The sequence below is a fragment of the Amblyomma mixtum genome, chromosome 3, assembly GCF_055824585.1.
Source record: "Amblyomma mixtum isolate Tamu chromosome 3, ASM5582458v1, whole genome shotgun sequence".
NCBI lineage: Eukaryota > Metazoa > Arthropoda > Arachnida > Ixodida > Ixodidae > Amblyomma > Amblyomma mixtum.
In genome coordinates this window covers 420,063,470-420,078,144 of record NC_143014.1, presented here as the reverse complement: position 1 = coordinate 420,078,144, position 14,675 = coordinate 420,063,470, and the positions used below count along the sequence as shown (strand labels likewise).

General features: G+C 48.0%; 1 pseudogene; it reads left to right on the top strand.

Moving 5' to 3' along the window:
• Positions 1-5,383: 5,383 nt before the first annotated feature.
• Positions 5,384-7,623, top strand: LOC149357873 (uncharacterized; annotated as a pseudogene).
• Positions 7,624-14,675: the final 7,052 nt, after the last annotated feature.

Here is a 14,675-nt window from a genome sequence, read left to right as displayed (position 1 = left end):
TTCGTAGCTTGGTTTCGCACTCCTGGTTGCAACGGAAAACTGCGACGACGACACCGCGAGGGAAAACTGCGACGGCGACACCGCGAGAGGCAGAAACGGTCGCCAAAGAGCTGCGCTCTAAAATATTACGAATTATGGGTATGGAAATATTATCGACTCCGAAACCTCCATCACTCGTAACAGGCCCACGTGCATCACATGAGCACAGATCGCACACATGACTTCATAGAGCAGCCAGTCTGAGCTCGCGTAACCCAGGGCTACCTTGAGAGCCCACTTGCTCTAGTTAAGTCCTATAAACCGCAATCGTTGCGTTAAATAGCGCCCTCAAAAGGGTTTATACGCCTCTCTAAATTTCGCTGCCAGCTCAGCAGCTTCCGGCGATTCTAGAAGGCGACGGAAGAAGTACTGGCTGAGTGATCGCGCTAATGAAGATGCCAGTTCTAAGGAGGTGTCAAAGTTGAATTAAAATAGGGCCATGTTAGTAGAACGCACTTCATAAAGAAGTTTTCTTTTTATTTTTCGTTTCTTTTGCAATCGGCCACTGTGAGTATGCTTCGCCATTTGTGCAAGTGCGTTCTCGGTCATCCGTTATTGACGTTTCGAAAAGATTGGCCGTTGTGTACGTGTGTCGATGGTCCGTGACTAATACGCTACGCTTCCGCCGCATGCAGACAGCGGGGTATCTGCCTTGATAAGCTAAGTACTTCAGTGTTATTTACCTGAAGTCGTGGCAAATTTATCAAATGCCTTCCACCCCTGTTATTTCCTTTATTTGCGCTTTCAGCCACAGATGCTGTGCTAAACACGCTGCTGCCGGAAACTTTAGAGAAGTAAACTGTCAGTAATACGAGATCTTTATTCCATGTCTGCCGTCAGATCTTGGTTTAATTTGTATTTCGTGAACAGGTGTAGTAGCCTGGAAATATATTCGTGCTACGAAAATCAGAGTGTAGAGATAGTTGTGTCATGATGCACTTCTGTCCATTTGCCTGTTTAGAATTTAACCGTTCAATACTGAAGCAAACGTGTGGTGTTCAAAGTACTCTGCGCTATTTACGAGGTTATGGACAGAGAGAGGATTGTAGCTGCGCTGTTCGTCTTTGGGTTGTCTGAAGGAGTTCGTTACGGGTGATACCTGTGCGCATTTCAAACAATTAGCAGCGTATGAAAGCTTTTTTTTTCACCTGAATATCTACATATCGAGATGTTCCCACACAGGGATAACGTTCCGTGTTTATGGAGTAAGAGCAGCAAGGGCGAGGCAACGACTTCCACTGGAAGACTAGCGCCTAGCGCGAATCGGGTCAGTTCAGAAGTCATTGCCACATAATGACAGCTTCTTTTGCATAGCCACTGCGAGTTGTCTCTAGGGTAGAGAATAAGAGAAACACCTCTTTAGAGCGCACGCAAACTGTGCCCAGGATAGTTGTGACCTTCTTTGAACCCTGCTCTATCTACACAATAGATCGCGTATAGGTGTGAGCGTGTTTGCGCATGCCTTAGGAGTGTTTCGAGTTATAGTTGCGTACAGGTGCCGGGCGATGGCAATTTACGACACCCGCACTAATTGCAGGCAGGTAGCGAGAATTTTTGAGTATGAACTATTGATGAAAGAAAAGTTTTGTGCCTAGTTGTGAATGGAACATTATGGAAGAAGGAAACTTCTTTTTTTCCAGAGAGTGGAAATGTTTTCAATATCCCTGAAATGTTTGTTTCCGGCATGACGACGTCCTGCTGTGTATCGGCGGCCGTGAACGAGAGCCAAAATGACAGCCTCCAGCAGTTGCAACCTCGTCGCGAATTACTCTGTGATTCGTTAGCTGTTTTTGAATATGTGAATGGACAGGGAGCTCAGTATAGGAAAAGTAAAGGAAAATTTCAGGTTTGTGCAGGAGATTCACTGCACAACTTGCTCTACGGTTACGCAGTACGGCATATTCGCTTCTGCCGCTGCACTACTCCCTCTGTACACCACAGGTATTCTTTAAACAATCGAATGCTGCCAGCCCATACTTTACTCGCAAGTCTATAGAGCACCGAAACAATACGCGTAAAGTGCAGAACGAGCCCGCGTAGGCGCGTGTACCTCAAAAGAAATCGAAAGTGATACAAGTGCAATAGCTTTTTTTGCAATTGAGACAAATATATTGTCACGTAGGGGTGACTGCAGTATGGCTTCTAAACGCAACTCTTTATTTGGGCTGACTTGCGCCCACAAACAGCTGAATTATTCGGCGGTGGCCTAGCAACTGGCGTGCTCGGTGGTCGTTAAACACAACGCCCGCTGTTCTCGGCCGTGCTCTTTTTAAAGCTGACAGCGGTCTTTCGAGATAAAGCATGGAAAGCTACGAGAACATTCTGGAACAACGTGGAATCGGCTCCGCCTGGATGCGATCAGTCGAGATAAATCTAGGCGTGTCTTGCACCAACCAAGCGATAAAGCGGCGTGCCGGAAGCTTTGAAGAATGAACAAACAAACAATACAAAGATTCGTGGCATTACTTCCCTTTCAAAGAAGCATCAACACGATGCTTTAAAACATAAGACGACTAAAACAATTGAAAACAGATTGTAGAAAAATATACGCTGAGTGTGGAAACAAAGTGCCCTTAGGGCGCGTAATATGGCTTTAAACGGATGACATGGACAACTTCTGGTAGTACACGGCGTCGCTGGCATGCTGCCATTTGGTCAGGGACGACTATACAGCCCAGTTCATCTAGCCGACGAAGAACATTGTACGGTCCGAAATAGCGGTGCAAAAGCTTTTCACTCAATCCGCGGCGGCGAATGGGCGTCCAAACCCAGACTCGGTCTCCTGGCTTGTATTCCGCCTTGCGTCTTCGTAGGATGTAGCGTCTGGCGCCGCTGCTGGTTTGATCCGTAATCGGGCAAGTCATCGGTCTTCTTCCGCGCGTTGAAGTTAGGCAGCGGCGTCTACAATATCTTCAGTAACTTTGGGTAGTATGGCGTCCAGCGTGGTCGTGGCCTCCCTGCCATGGACGAGCCTAACAGGCGTCATCTGGGTGGTATCCTCCACTGCGGTGTTGTAGGCGAAGACGATGTAAGGCAGGATGACTTCCCAGATTTTGTGTTCGGCATCAACATACATGGCGAGCATATCGGCGGTGGTTTTGTTCAGGCGCTCGGTTAGTCCGTTCGTCTGCGAATGGTATGCATTTCTCCTATTGTGAGACATTCCAGCGGCTAAAATGACAGGGACGAAGGAAGACTAGAAAGGGCGAACGCCGTAATTCGACTGAGGTTTATTTCACAAACAGCTATTATATACAAAGGGGCGCAAAGAAAAGTAATCTATGACAAGATAAAAACCCATTATCCAAAAAATGCAAAAGGAGCCAGTGCCATGCCACTCAAGTTTGCCACATCGGCGCACCTTCTATTTATCGCCTACCTGGCTGAATCAACCCGTTTGCCTTCAGGTAATCTATTTCTTTTTTGCGTAGCGCCACAGAAGGGCTGCTGACGCAGTTTTCTTTATCATTGATAATGCTGAACGCTTCAAAATTTTCTCGGCCCTTTTGAGTCTTAAACTACGCATCACACTTGTTTTTTTCTAAAAACGCCTTGCATGCTGGTTTTTGTGAGCAACGGCGAATGTGGTCAGCTAGGTGACCTCCGTAAGATAACGATTGAGCTGTTCGGCGATGCTCTAGCACGCGTTCGTTGAGGCAGCGTCCCGTCTGTCCGATGTATCGTCTGCCACAGGCGAGGGGCATGCTGTATAACACACCAACTTTCCATTCAACCAGAGGTTTGATGCGCTTAATTTTGCACATAGGCCTCTTTTTGGCATCAATCACCAAGCGGCACATGCGTCCCAGCTTTTCTGGGGACGAAAAATGCAACACGCACACCATACTTGCCGCCCACCTTCTTGAGGCGGTGTGAGACCTGATGCCAATAGGGCACAACGACAGGTCGCTGTTTGGTACGTGCGTTTTCGCTTGGCATGCACCGCCCCCCAGATTTCATCTCGCGAATCTGGGTTTACACCGCTGATGCCACAATTTCTCTTGGATACCCAGCCTTATCCAATCACCTTAGTTCTGGAAATATTTGCTTATAACGCATTCGGAATGAAGTTCACTCACGAATTACCGCAGGAAGGTCGCATCCAGTTCCTTGATGCGTGCTTTATATTTGAAGAAACGCGTGTGTGTGCTGCAGTATAAGCCACGGTCTAAGAAACAAATTCTTAACTATGATTCCGCCCATTCCAAGCTCGTGAAAAGAGCTGTAGCAAAAACTTGCGTCCGGTCTGGTCTTGCCAAGTTGTCCGAGCATCAAGTGCGTGACAGCGTCCATGCCCAACTAAGGTGATTGGATAATGCTGGGTATCCAAGAGAAATTGTGGCATCAGTGGTGGGAACCCAGATTCACGAGGTGAAATCTGGTGGCCGGTGCAAGCCAAGCGAAAACGCACGTACCAAACAGCGACCTGTCATTGTGCTCTACTGGCATCAGGTCTCACAGCACCTCAAGAAGGTCGGCGACAAGTGTGGCGTGCGTGTTGTCTTTTCTGCCCCGGAAAAGCTGGGACGCATGTGCCGCCTGGTGAAGCATGCAAAAAAAAGAGGCCTATGTGCAAAATTAAGCACATCAAACCTCTGGTTGAATGTCAAGTGGGTGTGGTATACAGCAACCCCCTCGCCTGTGGCAGACGGTACATGGGACAGACGGGACGCTGCCTCAACGAACGCTTCCTAGAGCATCGCCCGACAGCTCACTCATTATCTGGCGGTCATCTAGCTGACCACATTCGCCGTTGCTCACACAAACCAGCATGCAAGGCGTTTTTAGAAAGAACAAGTGTAATGCCTAAGTTTAAGACTGAAAGGAGCCGAGGAATCTTTGAAGCGTTCAGCATTATCAGTGATAAAGAAAACTGCGTCAGCAGCCCTTGTGTAGCGCTACGCAAAAAAAAAAAAGAAATCGATTACCTGAAGGCAAACGGGTTGATTCAGCCAGGTAGGCGATAAATAGAACGTGCGCCGATGTGGCAAACATGAGTGGCATGACATTTGCGCCTTCTGCATTTTTTTGGATAATGGGTGTTTACCTTGTCACAAATTATTTTTCTTTGCGCCCCCTTTTTATATAATAGCTGTGAAATAAACCACAGTTGAAGTCCGGCGTTCGTTTTTTCTCGTCTTCCTTCGTCCTTGTCTTTTTAGCCGCTCGTATGTCTCACAATAGTACTATCAACCAACTAGCCCAACTTTCTACGCTTAATATACATTTGTCCTTCGGTGGCTGGTTTGGATGTAACGCAGCATGACTTGCGTCTATTCCGCCGTAAATGCTGTTGCTCTGTCCGTGATGAGCACATCGGGGTCGCCGTGTCGCAGGCTCGCCGTGTGGTGGGCTCGGTGGCTGTGCCACGATGCAGTCGCTTAACCCGTTCTGCCTCGCTACGCAGGTGATCGCTCCCCTCTGGATTACCATGCTTTTCCCCGCTCCTCTGGCTACCTGTCCAACGGACATCTCGCCGGAACGGACGCCCGCTCCCAACCGAACCGATGTGTGCCATCCGTGCGCCATCACCGCTTCGACCGATCGTGCGCTGACCTCACCAGTGCACTGCACCCTCGACAGACAATTGGAAACACCATCGCCATCGACATCTTCCGCTCTAGCCTTTAAGCAGCTGCGGCCACCGGCGTGGCTTTGTCAAGGTCAATTGAAATAGGTCGCGAAGCCGGAGCCTGATGGCGGTCCAGAACCAAGTGCTAGCGACATCAAATTAGTGGTGGAACTAAAGCTCCGAAATGAAATGAGTAGACAAACACGACTAGAAGAGGAAAATAATTAAAACATATTTTGTGTTTCGAAAGCATTCGAAAACAATTGCAGTAATTCCTTTTTAAAATGTTTTAGTTGTGTGCATTTTGTTAGAAAGTATAGCGCTTGCTTTGTAAAAATTTTTATGACAGCGTTCGCTGAGAGCAGCGGCAATGGCAGCGGGACGACGCCAAGGTTGACGGTGCTCTGATGTCATACCCTTGTCATATCTTTTGACCATTTTGCTTGCTTTTGTTTGAAACTCGATTCTGCTAGCCCTAGTTTTTCCTCGTTGCTTGTTGCTCGAGTTCTTGGTGTGCATCGTTCGTGTACAGTTTCCGTTTTTCCCTTTTGCCAGCGCTTCTGCGTAGTTTCGTTGGGTTGGGTGCGGTTCTGTCGCTTTTGCCCCAAAAGGGCATCGTCTGTGGCCATGGGGCCCCCGTACGCAATAAAGATGTGTGCGGTTGCACGATGTGCGAGCGATAACCTGTCTGGCGGCGTCACATTTCATCGCTTAAGCGCTACACGTGCGACATTCAGCGCGACACCTGAGGCGAGGACGAAGGAAAAAGGCACAACGAGAACTGACTACCTAAAAATAGCGTTGGTGGTCGGCACTCGTCGTGTCTTCTTTCTTCGTTCTCGTGTCGGGTGTCGCGCTGAAGCGTCGCGGCGTTCAGCAGTTTATTTTTTCCGCCAAGCAACATGTGACGCTGACGTCACGAATATGACGTCACTAAAACACGTGACTTCAACGTCGCGTTTTTGTTTTAATTATGAAGTCACTTATTAGTTGTCCACGCATTTCGAAGACGGTGCTGGTTGCGCACCATGAGTCGCCATGTTTTGAACGTATGGGCTTCTAGGCAGCCTACGCTACCATAGTACATCTACCTTGGCTTTGTGGGCTCGGTGGCTGCACCACGATGCAGCCGCTTAACCCGTTCTGCCTCGCTACGCAGGTTAGTAAGCCATGTTGTCTTTACGCTAAGAAATCTAGTGATTACTTTTTGATACAGCTGCCGAGCCCGCAGTGCTGTCCTGCCATTGCCACTGAGTGTTCTGATGTCATTATTTCCTTGTGTTTGTTGTCCGGCGACATAGAGACTAAACCCGGCCTTGCCTCACTCGAAACTGCAGTTACGGAACTTTAAAAATTGTCCGCCCGTCTGTCGACATTAATCGCGGAAGTTACAGACCTCAAAAACCAGTTACAGACAACAGACAACTTTATTTCTGATCTAAGCAGGCGCATCAGCGCGCTTGAACGTCATTACCGAACCATACAGCCACTACGCACAGAGATAGAAGGTCTAAGCACACACACCACCCAGGCAGCTCGCCAGCTCTATGATCTCGAGGATCGTATACATGAATCAGAAAACCAATCACGAAGAAAGAGCCTCATATTCTATAATATTCCGGACCCTGACCCATCTGAAACGTGGGCCGACTCTGAAAAGCTACTAATTCGCCATTGCTCCGAATGTTTGGACATCATCCTCGACCCCAAAACAACAGACCGCACTCACCGTCTTGGGCGCCACGAACCTGAGCGCTGCCGTTCGTTAATTGCCAAAATTCGCACTCTTCAAAACGAGGGATAAAATTCTAGCTAATGGCCGCAAATTCAAGGACACTGACTACTCCGTCGGTGAAGATTTTTTACGCCGCGTTCGCAATGTGCGCAAGCACCTAGTTTTCTTTGCCAAAAGCAATAATAACCGTTTTTCTTTGCTATACAAAACCCTGTTCATCGGTTCCCGACGATATATCTTCGACAAGCCATCGCAATCTGTAAAACAGATAACATAGCGGTTGCTGCGCCGCCAGCTCCCAGCCGCTCACGTACCTGCCACCCCCCAGCCTAATATTTCCTTCTCGGCGATTTTCACAAACATATGTAGTTTTCTTCCGAAACGCGAAATCATCTCCAATCTTGTGTGTTCATCTGCTAGTAACTTGCTGATACTTACCGAAACATGGCTTACTAATGACGTCACCGATGCTGAAGTTCTTGCTGACTTGCCGAATTTTAACCTTTTTCGCAAATATCGTATATCCGCTTGAGGCGGAGGCGTCTTAATCGCAGTTAACAATCAGTTCTCGTGTACAGTATTAATATTCAATCAGACCTTGAGATTGTACGGCTACTTTGTCGCGCTACACCTCAAACCGTACTGCTGGGCGTTTGTTATAGAGCGCCAAATACCAACTCTGATTTTTCTCGAATTTTTTACGACGTGATCAGCCAATTATCGATTAAATACCCAAAAGCGCATATCATTCTTTTTGGAGACTTCAATTTTCCAGAAATCAACTCGCAGACAGACAGCAGTCGGCAACAGGGAAGCAAATGATTTTATCGAGGCCTGCCTAAACATCAGCTTAACTCAAGTGGTATCTGAACCGACCCGCGTTGCAAACATGCTAGATCTAATCCTGACTACCCACCCGGAAGCCCTCTCACAAGGTCAATTGAAATAGGTCGCGAAGCCGGAGCCTGTATGCGGTCCAGAACCAAGTGCTAGCGACATCAAATTAGTGGTGAAACTAAAGCGCCAAAATGAAATGAGTGGACAAACACGACTAGAAGAGGAAAATAATTAGGACATATTTTGTGTTTCAAAAGCTTTCGAAAACAATTGCAGTGATTTCTTTTTAAAATGTTTTAGTTGTGTGCATTTTGTTAGAAAGTATAGTGCTTGCTTTGTAAAATTTTTTATGACAGCGTTCGCTCAGAGCAGCGGCAATGGCAGCGGGACGATGCCAAGGTTGACGGTGCTCCGATGTCATACCCTTGTCATATCTTTTGACCATTCTGCTTGCTTTTGTTTGAAACTCGATTCTGCTAGCCCTACTTTTTCCTCGTTGCTTGTTGCTCGAGTTCTTGGTGTGCATAGTTCGTGTACAGTTTCCGCTTTTCCCTTTTGCCAGCGCTGCTGTGTAGTTTCGTTCGGTTGGGTGCGGTTCTGTCGCTTTTGCCACAAAAGGGCATCGTCTGTGGCCATGGGGCCCCCGTACGCAAAAAAGAGGTGCGCGGCTGCACGATGGGCGAGCGATAACCTGTCTGGCGGCGTCACATTTCATCGCTTCAGCGCTACACCTGCGACATTCAGCGCGACACCTGAGGCGAGGACGAAGGAAAAAGGCACAACGAGAACTGACTACCTAAATATAGCGTTGGTGGTCGGCACTCGTCGTGTCTTCTTTGTTCGTTCTCGTGTCGGGTGTCGCGCTGCAGCGTCGCGGCGTTCAGCAGTTTATTTTTCCCGCCAAGCAGCACGTGACGCTGACGTCACAAATATGACGTCACTAAAACACGTGACATTAACGTGGCGTTTTTGTTTTAATTATGACGTCACTTTTTAGTTGTCCACGCATTTCGAAGACGGCGCTGGCTGCGCACCACGAGCCGCCATGTTTTGAACGTATGGGTTTCTATGCAGCCTACGCTACCATAGTACATCTACCTTGCCTCTCATCTATCACTTATCTACGCGAAATCAGCGACCATAAAGTGATCCACGCCACATTTGAGTTCCACCCATCACGACGCCCCAATCAAAACAAAACTATTCGCCTCTACGACAAAGGAAACTATGAAGCCTTTAGTCTTGAATTAAGCCAATATCGCACAACATTTGAGGCATCTTTTCACGATCCTTCAGTAAATAATAATTGGTCCCGTTTTAAGAAGAAGGTTAGAGAACTAACCGATAGATACTTCCCCAAAATAAGCTTCCACTTGGACCGCCAGAAACCATATACCAAAACTATAGAAAGGCTCGAGAATAAAAAGAAACGCCTTCTCCGTGCGGCAAAATTAAAGCAATACGACGAGAGCGCGCGGGAAAAATACTATGTGCCGAACACACGTGCCTATCTCCAATCCGTAACCCAAAATACTCTTTCCTTCACAGCGACCTCCCCAAACTGTTGACTTCCAATCCCAGAAAGTTTTGGCAGGTAATAAGTGAGCACCCAGCACATACCATCACTGTAACTAAAGAATCTAGAGAAGAAGCTGATGACAATGAGTGCGCTGACATTTTTAATAATGCCTTTTAATGTGTATTCACTAATGAAATTCACCCACCAACTGCAGCTTTCGCCGTAAGTGTAGAGTCCAGCATGCCTGCTATCGAGTTTTCTGAAGCCGGCATTTCCTCGGTCATTGAACACCTTAAAACTTCATCATCGGCCGGCGTCGATGAAATTGACTCCAAAATACTGCGCAACACTAAGAATATTTCTGCAACGTACAGTGCAGTGGTGAGCAGCTTTGTCTAGAGCGCTTGAGCAGTGCGCACTTGGTAACAAAAACCGAAATTAGAGAGCAGCCCCTCATTACAGGGCAAAGTTTTCGTGCCTGCTTTGTTTACGAGGCTATCTGGCGCTACTTCCGTGCAAGCGTTGCAGCTGGACCCTAGAGGCTGCCACAAAATCACAAAATCTGGATTTGTTTGCAAGGAAGTGCACCACCCGAGCGCTCTAGACAAGGCTGCTCACCACTGTACTTATTGTTATTGTTTTCACAGTCGCTTTCTACAGGTGCCATTCTGGATGACTGGAAAGTGGGAAAGGCCATTCCCGTCTTTAATTCCGGTAGCAAATATACTCCTTGAAATTGCCGTCCGATATCATTAACCAGCGTACCTTGCAAAATCATGGAACACGTCATCTATTCCCAAATCATGGACATGCTTGACGCTAACAGCTTCTTTCATCCCTCACAGCATGGGTTTCGCAAGGGTTTGTCATGTGAAACTCAACTGGTCGTCTTTCCTCAGGACGTTCACTCCAACCTCGACCTAAATTTACAAACTGACGCTATTTTTGTAGACTTTGCTAAAGCATTTGATAAATTTTCCCATAGGCGTTTACTGCTAAAACTAACCATGCTAAAACTGCATCCTAACGTCTTATTGTGGATCGAAGAATTCCTTTCTAACCGCTCCCAGTTTGTTCTCGTTAACAGCCACAGTTCCAACCCACTTCCATTAACATCAGGCGTACCCCAAGGTTATGTACTTGCTCCCCTCCTATTTTTAATCCATATAAACGACTTACCCTCAAACGTGGTTTGCAATGTTCGTCTGTTTGCAGACGACTGCGTTATTTACCGCACAATTGCCAACACCTTTGACCAATCACAGCTCCAAAACGACATTGACACAGTGCATGCCTGGTGCGATGACTGGTTAATGTCGCTTAATCCTAATAAATGAAAACTCGTATCTTTTCAACGCCGGCGTAACCCCCATATTTTCACCTACTCGGTTGCTAACGTTCCACTAGAATCCGTATACTCATACAAGTACCTAGGCGTCACCTTGGGCCAGGATCTCTCCTGGCGCTCTCATGTAACGAACATCGTCGGATCAGCTAACCGGTCATTGGGTTTTTTTTAAACGTCATCTACGGCACGCCCCTGAAAGAATTAAACTTCTCGCCCAGCAATCACTCATACGACCAAAGCTAGAATACGCATCTGCTATCTATAGCCCGCAACAAGCATATCTCATCAGCTCACTAGAATCTGTTCAAAATCGCGCCACGAGGTTCATTCATTCTGCCTATACGTACCACATCAATGTATCGTCACTTAAACGACAATCAGGTTTATCAACTCTTGCCCATTGTCATCGCATTGCTTCTCTTAGTCTGTTCCATAAGTTTTTTTACAGTTCCCTCGGCCAACTACCATACATCACACCACCAGCTCGCATATCTCATCGCACCGGCCATCCACTGCAAGTTTCAGGCCAACGCGCCCACACCGTCAGTTTTTCCGCATCCTTTTTTATTCGCGCTGCTAAAGACTGGAATGACCTTAACCACGACGTTGATGCCATCACCTGCCAATCAAGTTTTGTTAACAATTTAAATATGCTCTTTATGAATATCATCTAAGCCATGATATTCAATCTATATTTGTACTCCCACCTCTTATGTGATACCCCCAAAGTGGGGTCTTTAAGGTAATAAAGTGAAGTGAAGAATGCACTCCACGAAAAATTTGGGCTACCTCTGCTCCTGTTCCTTTCGGTATTGCTTTTGCCTCGGCATAGCTGGTCAGATAGTCGGTCGCTATAATGATCCACTTAAATCCGGACGTTGATATCGGGAAAGGGCCAAGCAAGTCCATCCCGATCTGCTGAAGGGGCCTTGAGAGGGGTTCAATGTGGTTCAGAAATCCTGCTGGTCTGGTTGGAGGGGCCTTTCGTCGCTGTCAATCTCGGCAGGTTTTCGCATAATGTGCGACATCGGCAGACAGTCCAGGCCAGCAATACTTGTCTCCAATGAGGTGGAGGGGCGAGAAAACCCGAGATTTTCAGCTGTTTGCTCTTCGTGTGAAACCTGAATAACGTCTTGGAGCTGGTGGGTCCCAGGAAGGCGTCCTCATGGTCGCCCGGAGGCGGTGCACCTACAGGGGCTCGTGAGAGGCAGTAGGCGTCAGAGTGCTTGCGTCCCCGACTTGTAAACGACGTCAACGCCGAACTCCTGGAGGCGTAGGCTCCACCGAGCGGGGCGGCTGGAAGGGTTCTTCAAACTGGCGAGCCAGCGCAGTGCTTGGTGATTGCTGACCACCTTGAACGGTCGTTCGTACAGGTAGGGGCGGAATTTCTACGTAGCCCAGATGATGGCAAGGCACTCCTTCTCAGTTGTCGATTAGTTAGCCTCAGCCTTGGACAGAGTGGCTAGCGTATGCGATTACCTTTTCCAGTTCATAAACTTTTGAACAAGGACAGCGCCTAGACCCACGCTGCTTGCGTCAGCATGAATTTGAATATCTGTGTTGTCATCAAAGTTCGCGAGGATCGGGGGAGGGAGTGGGGACTGTAAACTGCGCTGAAATTCCTTGAAGGCGGTGGTTCCCATTTAAATGACACGTCTGCCTTTCTGAAATGGTTCATAGGCTCGGCGATGCGTGAAAAGTTCTTGACAAATCATCGGTAATACGCGCAATGTCAGAGAAATTGCGCACAGCTTTCTTATCGGCCGATAGTGGAAATAGTGCGATAGCAGCTGTTTTCTGCTGGTCTTTGTGTACTCCTTCCTTGCTGACGATGTGGCCTAAAAACAGCAGCTCTTCATAGGCAAAGTGGCACTTCTCTGCTTTCAACGTTAGGCCGGACGCCTTGATTGCGTCTAGTACTGTTCGAAGCCGTTTTAGGTGCTCCTCAAAGTTCGAGGCGATGACGACGACGTCGTCTAAATATACAAGACAAATCTGCCATTTCAGGCCTGCCAGCACTGTATCCATTACTCGCTGAAATGTCGCTGGTGCGGAACACAGACAAAATGGCATCACCTTGAACTCGAAGAGGCCATTCGGAGTGATAAATGTGGTCTTCTCGTAATCTCTTTTATCGAAACACATGCACATATAAACAGGAAAAAAAGAAAAACAAAACTAATCTTGTCTTTGCTTCGTCCTCTTTTATCGACCTCAATTTGCCAGTAGCCGCTTTTGAGGTCCATCGATGAGAAATACTTGGCGCTGCAGAGCCGATTCAGTGAGTTGGATAGGGGGTAGACGTCCTTCTTTGTTATGTTGTTCAAGCAGCGGTAATCGACGCAGAATGACGTGCGCCGTCTTCCTTTTTCACTAGAACAACAGGTGCCGCCCAGGGTCTCTTCGAAGGCTGGACGACGTCGTCGCGAAGCATTTCTTCCACTTGGTCCCGGATGGCTTGTCGTTCTCGGGGTGACACATGGTAGGGGCTTTGGCGGATAGGTCGGACATGCTAGGCGGTTATAATGCGATGCTTGGCAATCGGCGTTTGTCATACCTTTGACGATGACGATAAACACTCGCTGCAGCTTCGAAGCAGATTGTGAACCTGGTGTTGTCTGTTCCGGGGCAGGTATGGGTTGATGTCGAAAATGGGCGTGTTCTCCTGGTGAGGCGAATCTTCGGCGCATGGGTCGGGTAGGGCGAAGGAGTCTCGTACGTCGGATATTTCGTCGAAGAAAGCAATCGTCGTTCCTCTGTTAACGTGCCGGTATTCTTCGCTGAAGTTAGTCAGCAGTACTTCGCCTTGGCCTTTGCGGAAATGTGCAATGCTTCTTGCAAATGCTGATTCCTCGCTCGAGAAGCAATTACGTGTTCCCCTCGATGATGGCTTCACTGTTATTGGCTTCCGTGGCGCCTTCAGTGATGATGACGCTTGGGCGGGGTGGGACACTCATTTGTTTCTAGAGGAGACAAGAATGCAACGTGATGTTCCGGAGTGCTCAACAAAGGGATGGCCTTGTCCGTGGAAAGCGTGATCAGCTTGGATCGCAGGTCGATGATCGCCTTATGCTCATTGAGGAAATTCATGTCCAAGATCACTTCGCGGGAACATTAGTGTAGCACAACGAAGGTCGCGGGATAGAAATGTCCGTTCAGAGTCGCTCGCGCTGTGCATCGTCCTGAAAGCGTAATGAGATGGCCCCTTTGCGGTGCTAATCTGTGGGCCGTCCCAAGCGCTCGTTAATGTCCTCAGCTCCACAGCGAATGTTCCATTCATCATCGAATAATTGGCTCCTGAACCCACTAAAGCGGTAAATTTCCGGCCGTAGACAACTTCCAAGTCGGATGTCCTGGCTCTTGCGTTGCACGTTGTCCTCGGCGTCTGGTCTTAGCTTCGTCGGGCATGTGAATCAAGAATGGGGCGTGTGGTCCAAGCTTTTCTGGATGGCGCCGTTGTTTTGAAGGCATTTCGCGTTGTTGTCGAGGTTGTCTTACTATGCGGCGTCGGCGTGGTGTGCGCGGCATCTTCGTATGGCATGGTAGCTGGGGATCTTCGTCGTTTCTTCGGCAAGCAACCTGACCTCCACAGATTGCTTTGCTTAGTTTCCCTTACGAGGACTAT